The following is a 12,232-nucleotide window of genomic DNA, read 5'->3' as shown; positions in this document are numbered from 1 at the left end:
TATAAAAACAGATTTTAAGAATTTTGCAAAAATCACATCAGCCCCAAACCAACTTTAAAGAGAGATCAATTCCATATTGGATGAAGACCAAACCAAGGCTAAGAAAGGCAGAGAAGACACAGCAGTTTTCACCTTCACTGGAGGGTGGATTTTTTCATTTTTAAATATCATTAGTTATTAAATTATTCAATGAATATATGATTATTTATTTAACATTTTCCAGGATTTTTTTTTTTAGTGGGCCAAATAAAATTTCCAGGAAATGATTGTGTATTCCTAGCAGAATATATTCCCAGCAGCTCTGAAGTGTGCATGATTATTCTGAAAAGAAGAAACTTGCCCCTGTCAAGAGTGCTAACTCTTGGTTCGAGTCCCGGCTGCTCCACTTCCGATCCAGCTCTCTGCTATGGCCTGGGAAAGCAGTAGAAGTTACCTGATTGGGTCCCTGCACCCACACGGGAGACCCAAAGAAGCTCCTGGCTCCTACCTTGGATTGGCGCAGCTCTGGCTGTGGCAGCCAAAAAAAAGAGTGCTAACTCTCTCATCAGAGAATTATTGGTGTTGTGTTACTGAAAGATTGCATTTTCAAGAGTAATTTAGAGCTAAAAATGTGTTTCAGGATTGTTTCCTTAAGACAACTAAAATTATCATAATCAAAAAGCTTGTGACCTGAAGCCTTCATTTCCACAAGATGGTGCTATAACTTCTGCTAAGTACAAAACTCATGTCACCTGCAGGAACTAGAAATCCAGGATATATTTTTGATTGGAGACTAAACTTTCATGGTGCACTGGTAAGTCCCTAAGAGAATCTGTTGTGCTCAAATGTCACGGTAGAGGTTGATTTGGGCCTAAGGAGTGGTGATTGCTCCAGGTAATAATACCTTCCTCCACCTCCATACATACCTCTGTCGTTGTCCCAAGACTTCATGCTCACCTTTCAGCATCCACTTTTTCCAAATGCTCTCACCCCTGTCAGGTGCGTATGTAGCAGGGGTGGGACTTGGGTAGTAAGGAGTGGCACAGAATACCAGCGATCATGGAAATGCATCTCCCACACCTGCCCACACCTTCTGCATGGGGCAGCCGAGATCTTACTTCTTTATCAGGGCCTTTCCTCATCACTTTGGCACACATTAATCAGACTTTCCTTTGAATTTCTGTGGCAATATTATTTTTGCCTTTCTTTGGGCTTATCAGAGGTTGACTTGGAATATTATTTCAACATTTCCATCTAAACATTCCAAATTCTTATTGGACAAAGAACATACTATAATTATCTTTGAATAACCCACTGTAATGTACATCACACCGTGGATTTATTCATTGTAATTATTTTATAAATGCTGACAGTATAAAGCCAGTAACCTTGGCTAGTAGGCCAAGTAATTGAAAGGGTGCTAGCTCCAGTTGTCTATGACCTTGACCTACAAATATGATCTAAATCATAATCTCTCGGTAGATCTTTGATAAGGACAGAATTGATCCAATTGTGTTTTGGGTCTTTTTTTTTTTTTTTTAATATCTTGCTTCTCTGACTTTACCTTCTTCAGAATCATTCCCTTAAGAGAGCCAAGGGGCGGGAATATTTGTATCCTAGGGGAAATAGGAAGATGTTTCTGCTGATGCAAACGGAGTCTCCCTCTCTGTTCACCTTTATTCTTGCCTCCGTTTGTCTCTTTTCCATTCTTTACCTCTGTGCCTGGGCAATCAAAACTGACACAAGTACACATGAATGATCACTGCCTCTCTCTTCTGTGACTATCATCTTTCAGTTTCCACAAAGTAAGCAGGCAAGTGGAAGCCTCAGGCCGTAGTGAGAAAAGGACACTCTGGGTCCACCATCAAGGGTAGGGGAGGAAACTGGCTGTACAGCTATCAGAGTAGTAACTGCAGTTTGGAAGAAAAATATGGATTAGGATAGAAGAGGGATACTTATTCCTAAGGGCAATCACTTGGGACTTTAATGGTAGAACAGGACACCTCCAGAAATAGACATCAAGGACTTCACAAAAGACATAAGACCAATGACTTTCTACTGGCAAGACAGAAAGGCAGTCTTAGACCAGTACAGGCAGAACTAAGGCCATTGCTGTGTTCAAAATAAATAGCATGCTATATTGGTTTTTGGCCTGTATTATGTTCTTTAGAGGAAGAGACAACACACAAAAACACAACTTATTTTTTTCCATGCCACCTGATATTTTAGCCCCCCAAAAAAAAGACACAAAGTAATAAAGACTGTCTCTAGATCCTCTAAAATAGAAGAAAAGACCAAAATAAAACTGTATAAAAATATGACAAAAATATTTTGTTTCAAGCCATATCGTGAAAATTCTTGGATCTCCAGTTCTCTCCTCCTATCAATGTAAAAGCTACTGTAAACATATCTGTATGTATCATTATGTGTGGTAGAATGAGAAGGCCATGCTAAGATGGCCGCTGGCAAGCTAGCGTCAGTTACTCAGGAAGGAATGGCTTAGAAACCCGCCTGGCAACGGAGCCTGCCTGGCAACAGGCTGTGATTGGATGGCTTTGGAAACTGCCTGGCAACAGGCTGTGATTCGATGGCTTTGGAAACTGCCTGGCAACAGGCTGTGATTGGTTGGGACATAGTCCGCCCCTTGACCGGATTGGCTGGTCTTAGCTATATAAGCTGTTATACTAACTGAAATAAACGAGTCTGCGGGCTGCTTGCCTCAAGCCCGCTTTCACCTGACTCCCAGGGTCTGTGTGGTGACTCCGTGTCTCTTGCCCCAACCACACTCCTCCTCTCAGAAACGAATCCACTGCAACATTGTTGAGAAATCAACTGCAACAAGTATGTATTTGTGTCTATTACTCATAACAAAAAGAATATAGTATGACTGACTCATCAATATATATACAAATTTTACACACTCAATAAGGTAAATTAAATTAAAGGATAAAAAAGAAAAAGGACAAAAGGAAAATAAGAACAGAAGGTAAAAGTGTGGTCAACGCTCCAAAACATCTCTAAATATAGGCTGCCACTTCACTGTTTAATTCTGTTCTCCAGTTTAGAAGGGGAAATCTGAGTGTTATAAGTATTCCTCAGGGTGGCCTTGTTTTCTCAGACTTCTAGAGCTATTTTTAATTATATTTGTCATTAAGATGCAATTTTCATATTCTTTAAACTTGAGAAAACAGAAGAATTACCCTCCAGGATAGATATCAGTTGAGATTCTGTTTTCTGCTCAAATGTATTTCCCACCTAATATCCTGGAACTCACTTAGTATGGGAATTTCTATCCTTTTATGCATCCCTTTCATTGAATAATCTTAATTTGTATATTCTAGAGACTCATTTGTTCCTTAGTCAAAACAAAACTCTGACAGATCACTATGTTTGTTTGTTTTATTTTTTGACAGGCAGAGTTAGACAGTGAGAGAGACAGAGTTATAGAGAGAAAGGTCTTCCTTCCATTGATTCACTCCCCTAATGGCTGCCACGGCCGGCACTGCGCCAATCTGAAGCCAGGAGCTGGGTGCTTCCTCCCTATCTTCCCATGTGGGTGCAGGGCCCAAGCACTCGGGCAATCCTCCACTGCCCTCCCGGGCCACAGCAGAGAGCTGGACTGGAAGAGAAGCAACTGGGACTAGTACCTGGGGTGCTGGCGCCGCAGGCAGAGGATTAGCCAAGTGAGCCATGGCGATGGCCTGACAGATCACTTTGATATGCAGCGAGGAATGGGATGAGCAAAAACTCCAACCTTTGCAATGAATAGCATCCCCAATTGCCATAAAAAATTAGGTGAAACAGAAAGTGAGGAGGGAAGAAGTTAGTAATCAATTCCTTAGAATCATTTTTAGGGCAAGGCTCATTAGTCATGCATAGTTGGAATATTTCTTTTGAAAAACCTTTAACTAGATTCATACTTTTTAATTGTATGTGTTATAAACTGAATAATCATGTCCACCCCTCCACTGAGCACAAATTCATGTGTGAAGCCATAACCTCAACATGATGGCATTAGGAGGCACAGCCTTTGGTTGATAATGTGGCTTAAAGTCTGTCATGAAGGTGGAGTCCCCCATGATGGGATTAATGCTCTTTTTTTTTTAATTTTTTTTTTTTTGACAGGCAGAGTGGACAGTGTGAGAGAGAGAGAGACAGAGAGAAAGGTCTTCCTTTGCCGTTGGTTCACCCTCCAATGGCCGCCGTGGCCAGCACACTGCGGCCGGCGCACCGCGCTGATCCGATGGCAGGAGCCAGGTACTTCTCCTGGTCTCCCATGGGGTGCAGGGCCCAAGCACTTGGGCCATCCTCCACTGCACTCCCTGGCCACAGCAGAGATCTGGCCTGGAAGAGGGGCAACCAGGACAGAATCCGGTGCCCCGACCGGGACTAGAACCCAGTGTGCCAGCGCCGCAAGGCAGAGGATTAGCCTAGTGAGCCTCGGCACCGGCCCGGATTAATGCTCTTTTAAGAAAAGGATGAGACACCAGAGTTTTCCCCTCTCTGCAGTATACAACTAGATGGCAGCCATCTACAAACTAGAAGAGAGCCTTCATCATGAACAAAATCTGGTGACATTGTGATCTTGGACTCCCCAGCCTGCAGAATGCTAAGAAGTAGATATGCATGGGTTAAGTCACCCAGTGGATGGTATTCGTTATTCCAGCCCAAGCTGACTAACGCAGATGAACCTGCATAGCACTTGAACAAATATACACATAAATGTCTTCTATTTTAAAGATTAATAGAAAGATCAGTTCTTTTCCTAAGATGACATAAGCAATGTAGAATCATTCTCTCCACGGTGCCTTTACTCAATGATTTCTACAAGTATTAACTGATTGTCTTCTCTATGTCAAAAGCCATGCTGAGCTTTGAAGTCACAAAGACAGAGAATGAAAGGTCCCAAATCTTAATAAACCTGCAAATTAGGAGGTTAGATAGACAAATTTAAAAGGTTAGTTGCAGTATCATAACAGTATAATTACACTAATAGAATTCATTTTGGAAATACTGTGATAGCACAGAATGAAAGATAACTACTCCATTTGGAGAAGACAGGAGAGTTTTCAAAGATGAGGAAATATATGAGCTCATCATTGAAAAGAATTATCACAAATTTGATAAATAGGCACAGAAAGGTAGGAAAACCATTTCAGACACAGATAATACTAAAAAAAATTAAGGAGGGAGAAAATGACAAGTTAATGGTGTGACAGGGCACAGAGCATCTAGAGTGTAGAGGGAGAGGATGGGAATGAAGGCAGGAGCCAGATTGGCAAAGGCCTTTACATTGTACTTACTAAAAATTGTTATTAAATAAACAAATAGTCATTTTAAAAAGTCTAACTTTCCCATGTGTATTTTATCTTTGCTTCTGCCTAAAATTACAAGTATCTGTTCCTACGTCCAATCTTACTTGCTCTTGACCTAATGGTAGGATGCTGCCCTATCAATCACGTGAAGGCACCATCACCTGGGTGTTGGTTTGTAAACTCATCAAAATGACAATCTATTTGTTCTCTAAACCTCCATGGCACTTCACACTTACTTCTATCACAGATGGACCCCACAGCATCATTATTGTTTATCTGCTGCCTCCATTAGACAGGAGCTCCTTGACATCAGGATCAGCAGTTCTTTTCATCTCTTAGAACCCAGAAGAATTAGGAAAGGGATGTTCTTTTTTAAAGTAAATTATATCCTTTCTCTTTCTCCTTCATAAACCCTGTCCACCAAACTCCCTCCATGTCCACAAACAATGGAGAACATCAATTAATGTAATCTTTGTTAATCGGATTCTTTGAAATGCTTGCCTATTTGAGAACCTGAATATTTATTATGCCTTTAATTTATTCTCAACTAAGAATTTTCTCCTCTTAAAGAAGTTAAGTGAACTACTAAAATACAAAGGTTAAAAATACAGCTCTAAGAGATGTGAACAGATCAAATCCCAAAACAGAGCCCATGCAACAATTCCTTTCTGCATTGCACTGGGCTCTTTACTCATTGCCTACAGCATACCAGGATAAACCTCAGACAAAATTTTGCTTAAGCTTTCATAATTTCAAAAATTACTTCACATGTGCATATCCGGTACTACACTGCAATCAATGCTCACACTTACTGTCACACTTACTTTTTCTGCTTTCCCCTTGTTGGCCTTAAAATCGCTGTTTCTAATATCTTCCATCCTTATATCCAGCGACTTAGCACACAAGTCTCTTTTCTCTGGCTTTCCTAATATTCTGAAAGCAAACACTGTGGTCCACTGTACTTCTTGCCTCTCTCTACACAAACTGGAACCTCATGAGTCCACTTGGCTGTGCTTAAGAATGAGCCATAAAGATTTCAAAAGCATATCAAGGGGACACCAATACATGCAATATTCTGTGCACTTAGTTGTTTTGTATGTCGTTAGTAATTCACAAATCAACAAAATTCAGGAGCATACTGATGGACTCTTTAACTTCTTTTTTTTTTTTTTAGATTTATATTTATTTGAAAGGCAGAGTTATGGAGAGAGAGAAGTCTTCCATCCACTGGTTCACTACTCAAATGGCCGCATAGCTGGAACTGAGCCAGGCCAGAGCCAGAGGCCAGGATCTTCTGGGTCTCCCATGTGGGGTGCAGGGTCCCATGTACTTGGGCCATCCTCTGCTGCTTTTCTAGGCACATCAGCAGGGTGCTGGATCAGTAGTGGAGCAGCTGGGACTCAACCCTGTGCCCATTTGGGATGCTGGGGCTGTAGGCAGTGGCTTAACCCACTATGCCACAACACTGGCCCCTTCTTTAGCCTCTTAAACTCACATCTCCTGTCTGCACATATGACTTGACATCTGTGTGAGTGACTGAAATTGAGCTAGCATGTGTATAAACATTCCCTGCACAAACAAAACAGCCAGTTGCTCTATAACCCTCCTTAGAACTACCAGTCTTAGCCGGTGCCGCAGCTCAATAGGCTAATCCTCCACCTGCAGCACTGGCACACCGGGTTCTAGTCCCACTCGGGGTGCCGGATTCTGTCCCGGTTGCCCCTCTTCCAGGCCAGCTCTCTGCTCTGGCCGAGGAGTGCAGTGGAGGATGGCCCAGGTCCTTGGGCCCTGCACCCACATGGGAGACCAGGAGAAGCACCTGGCTCCTGGCTTTGGATCAGCGCGCTGCGTGCGGCCGCAGCAACTGTTGGAGGGTGAACCAATGGTAAAGGAAGACCTTTCTCTCTGTCTCTCTCTCTCTCACTGTCCACTCTGCCTGTCAAAAAAAAGAAAAAAAAAAAAAAAGAACTACCAGTCTTACCACCACTTAAACAATAGGTGGCCTCAACTAAAGCAGGTAAGCTTAAGCCAGGGTTCCAGGAAACAAAAGATGACAGTTACGATGACCCCTCTATGAAACGCTCTTCAGTCCACTGGCTTCTAACTCTTAAAAGCAAAGTACCCACACTGAAAAGGAAAAGGTCTGTCTGGGAAATAAAAATCTAAGGCAAGGGGTAGCATCCCTCTCACTGGCTATTCTGCATCTCCATCCCACTTCCTATTCCAATCCGTTCTCCACATGGCACCAAGAGTGTTTTTCTCTAACCTAACCTGGTCACATTACAACCTTGCTTAAAACCCTTGGGAAGAGGCCCATCTTGAGGACAATGGCCAAACTCAGCAGCCTGCATGGCCTACAAGGACTTTAATAATTTGTCTGACTACCAGTCCAACTTTCTTCTCTGCCATTTCTTCACCATACCTCATACAAAGCCTACACTATTTGCACTCCATGAACAGAATGTGCTTAGGCTTCTAGTTTTGCATGTTCCATTTCCATTGTTGATATGTCTTTCCTCTTGTCTGCTCTATCCCAAGTAACAGAATCCCTTTTAAAGACAAGCAACTCCAGGCTGGCGCTTTGGCATAGCAGGTTAAGCTAACATCTGCAGCGCCAGCATCCCATATGGGTGCTGGTTCGAGTCTTGGCTGTACCACTTCCAATCCAGTTCCCTGCTAATGCACCTGGGAAAGTATCAGAAGATGGCTCAAGTTCCAGGGCTCCTGCACACATGTGGGAGGCTCCATTGAAGCTCCTGGCTTTGGCCTGGACCAACCCTGGCTGTTGTGGCTATTTGGGGAGTGAACCAACAGATGGAAGACTTCTCTCTCTCTCTTCATCTGCCTCTCCCTCCATGTAACTCTGCCTTTCAAATAAACAAATAAATCTTTAAAAAAAAAAAAAAAGACAAGCAACTCAAATAGCCCCTTTCCATTAACCCTTCTCTGATTCCCCAGCAGTGCCACTTGCTCTTTCCTTTACGTTTCTGTTGTACTTTGTGTCGGTCTCATCATAACTTTTGATATACTCTGTCATTCTTTTCATTTATTTATTTTCACTTTATTTGAAAGACAGACAAAGGGAGGAGACAACTTCCATCTGCTGATTCTCCCCAAATGCTGGCAATAGCCAGAGATGAGCAAGGCTTAAGTCAGAAACCAGGAACTCTGGTCTCCCATGTGGGTGACAGGGACTCATGTACTTGAGCCATTACCCATTGCCTTTGAGGGTGTGTACTAGCAGGAAGTTGGAATCAGAAGCACAGTTGGGACTCAAACCCAGGCACTCTGATATGGGATGCAGTATCGCAGGTAGCATCTTAAACGATGCACTGTCTATCATTATTTGTTCCCTGTTTCTCTCCATCTAATAGACAGCTCCTTGGGAGCAGAGGCCAGGTTATTATATATCTGATTTGTAAAAATGCATACTGAGTAAATGGGAACAAATGAATGAGGCAGTTAGAATGTATTCCTTGAACAGCACTGAAATTGTCTAGTGCTAATGTCTAAAGGTTGAGAAAACACATACAGAAAGGAAGGAGAAAAGAAAAGCATGTTCGCCAGAATAGAACAGGAGGGCTAAGAACCGCAGTAGCCAAGTGAGGATGGAATTGAAGAAAGACATAGTCAGTCAAGTAAAGAAAAGAACTGAGCTCAAAGTCAGTTCAAAGGTGTTCCAAGATTATCAGAGGATCAAGCGAAAAAACAAAACACAAACAAAAACCAGGGTCAGCAATGCATGAGCTGTATATAGAGAACAAGCGAACAAGCATGGGCTCGGTTGAGGGTCAGAGTTCACCTGGTGGGAAAACACACAGCCAGTAACATGGGATGGTGGTTCCATGATGACAACTGGTAAGGTCAGTGACAGCCCCAGGGTTAACACTGAAGAATCCCTGCTTCAGAAAAGCATCACTGCAATTGCTTTATTCCTGATACCTGGAGCTACACAGGGCAGTTTTTTGTCCCTCCACCCAATCCATAATCTCAAAGGCATTGTCTCCAATTAAAGGGGTCTCAAATTCCAAAGGCCATTTCTATTCTCCCCAATCTAATCCAGTGCTCGAAAAAAAAAAAAAAAAAAAAAAAACCTAATTTTGTATTTGTTTTTACTTATTCCAACTTCATTATCTTGTCATAGTAAGTTTAGTCACACAACTTGGATAACTGCCAGGCACAGATGTGTGTCCAACACCTTTAACATCACATACTTGTATAAAGAAAATTTCCTTATATTACCTTATTGAATCACCACAGCAATCCAGCAAGGTAGGTATTAAATATTATTATGGCCATTAAGACATTAAGAAAATAAAACTTGGGTATATACACAATAGAATATTATTCAGCAATAAAAAAGAATTAAATTCTGCCATTTGCATCATAATGGACACAACTGGAGGACATCATGTTGACTGAAATAAGCTGGACCCAGGAAGACAGATACCTCATGTTCTCCTTTATGTGTGGAAGCTAAAATTTAAAAAAAAAGAAGAAAAGAAAAGAAAAAGAAATGTCTGTGTGTATCAGTATTGCTGCAAATATAGTTTTATAATTGGTTTTATACGTTTGTCAAACCAATGGTTAAGAGTGTTACACTGCTATAGTTTCAATGATCAGTGATTACTTTAAAGTTTACTTATATGAGTGAAACGATCATTTTTCCATTCATTATTGTTTATTGCTGTTGTCTGTACTCCCACTAAACTAGAGTCTTTTTGCTAAACTTCTTATTAGGTGAATATTAAGCCTTTTTACTATAATGCGAACTTAAAATATGTTAAAACAACAACAACAAAAAAGAGAGAAAGGGAGAAGGAAGAAGGATGGGAGTCAGCAAAGGAGAGAGGAAGAGAATATCATTATGTTCTTGGAATTATATCTGTAAATTACATTGAATCTGTTAAAAACTAATTAAAATTTTAAAATCTTAAAAAAGAAAACTAAAACAGACACACTAAGAGAAAGCAGAGAAAGGTTAATGTGGCCAAGATTTCAAATTAAGTAAATGGTGAAGGCAGGTTTCAAACATACACTTGTGTGAATTTAATTCTATCCTCTCCATTCTCCCTCCTCTCTAGGCCCTTATAAAGGAAAGATGGACCAAAATAAAATATCAAAATCTCAGGAGGATATGAGAAGCCTGAGAGGCCCAGCCCTCAAGAGTAAGCACCAAGAAGTGACAATTAAAAAGCAAAACAATATAATGAGAACCATACATAATCTGTAAAGTGAAGCGAAGAAGACCCAGGAGAACCAAGTTGGTCCCCATATGTAAACACAGCTTGCAGATAGGGACCGGCTAATAGCACATCCCTAAGTGATGAACTTTCCTGCATTGAGTCCTAGTAGAAAAGTAGATCAAGCCTCATGTGCTGAACTCTCTGGACAAGAGCCCAGGATTACTGAATCCATGGTGGTGACTTAAAGAACAAAAATGCTGATAGGTCAAAGTTGGCAGAGAAAGAAGAGGTCAAGTCCATGAGACCTGAGATTCAGAGAGAACAGAGGGATAGAGAGCTGCTGAAACCAAGGAGAAGCACATGGAGTAGGATGAAGTGGGATGAAGAGACACCTTGTTAAGGAAGCAGCTCCAGCATCTCTGACCAAGTTGCCCACTCCCAGTAGGCAATATGGAAACCATCAGAGAACAATGTCTTCCTAAGGATCAGAAGTCCATGAACTTGCTCAGCCACCAGAAATCAAAGGCTGCCCCATGCCCTTGACTGTGTTCTCTCTCCCAGACTAGAAATGGGATGGCTCTAATTTCAACTTCTTGACTTAAAGCTCACCTCGTTCTTACGCTCTTACAGGCATTACTGACGTATGCTAGGCCTGCTCTTATATACCTGAACTTCAGTCCTGGTTTTTCCCACACACCCATGGTAGCTAGAGTATACTGCAGATTGTTGAAGTGTTTAGGGTTTAACCTCTCACAGTAACATGGCAGAAGTAGCACACTGCACATAAAACTGCTTCAGAACTCTATCGGAGAAGAGACTTTTCTTCCTGAATTACATTCTGCTCTATAGTTACCTTCCACAACCGGTGAGCATGTTCAGCCAGGGTCAGTGCAACAGCCGATGGCCACAGTGACCTGGAAATAGTCTAACTTATTAAGCTGGTTGGGCTTGTAGACCCTGCCTTCCCTAAGCATGAAACATGCAGAGAGCCCATTAAGATTCTACTTGACTTATATCAACATGGACCCCATGGGAGCTGGTGTGATTAAACCAAACACATCACAAATTTCTGTCCCCTGTGTGAGATTCTTTGTGTGTCTGTGTCTAAGTCATTGGAGGGGCATAGATAAATATCCATTCAGCCTTGGCCTCTGAGACCCAGAGAACACACTGTTTCTCTCAGAGTTAAAAATAAATAAATAAAAAGATTCAGGCCTGAGAAAACATACAAGCCAAAGTATGTGCTTAGGGGCTTAACTACAAATCTATTTCTCTCACACAGAGAGAGAGAGATGCTGAGAACACACACACCCCGACAGGTATGGCAGGGGCTCAGGTGAGGGCTTCAGAAGTTCCCAGAAAACGAAATGAAAACTTTATGTTGGTGCGAGCAACACTTTAAAGTCATGCACGGTGTTTCACAGTTTGTGGAAGACCTTTGGTGCGATCATTCTAGGAATACAGAAGCAAACGGATGTCGTGTGGGGGAAAGATGTGGGCATGTGGCTTCGGAGATGCACACTGCCAGGCCCTGAGAGCGCAGGCGATGCCCGGTACCCTTTGGGGGAGCCACAGGTAGACAGACAGGAAGAGAAATCAACACCGATGCCCAAGACAAAGGCACAGACGACAATCCCAGGTGCCGGTCCAGTCGGGCAAACCCAAAGGTGCAAACAGAAGGCAGAGGCTCAGCGTGGCTCCGTCCCCGCAGGTGAAGACCTAGAGAGAAACAGACGCGGGCGGCTGCAGAGG

At 42.2% G+C, this 12,232-nt stretch overlaps 1 long non-coding RNA gene across 1 annotated transcript in view; it reads right to left on the bottom strand.

The window, feature by feature from the left end:
• Window positions 1–2,801: 2,801 nt before the first annotated feature.
• LOC149127621 (uncharacterized) overlaps window positions 2,802–12,232 on the bottom strand; it is a 9,827-nt gene continuing 396 nt past the window's right edge. The window contains exon 2 of the long non-coding RNA XR_016231803.1: window positions 2,802–12,199. This is a non-coding gene — a long non-coding RNA (uncharacterized LOC149127621). The remainder of the gene's footprint in view (window positions 12,200–12,232) is intronic.

The sequence above is a fragment of the Oryctolagus cuniculus genome, chromosome 3 (assembly GCF_051225735.1).
Source record: "Oryctolagus cuniculus isolate XC-2025 breed Fujian yellow rabbit chromosome 3, ASM5122573v1, whole genome shotgun sequence".
NCBI lineage: Eukaryota > Metazoa > Chordata > Mammalia > Lagomorpha > Leporidae > Oryctolagus > Oryctolagus cuniculus.
The sequence above is the reverse complement of the archived record's forward strand: the minus strand, read 5'-3'. Positions and strand labels throughout refer to the sequence as shown.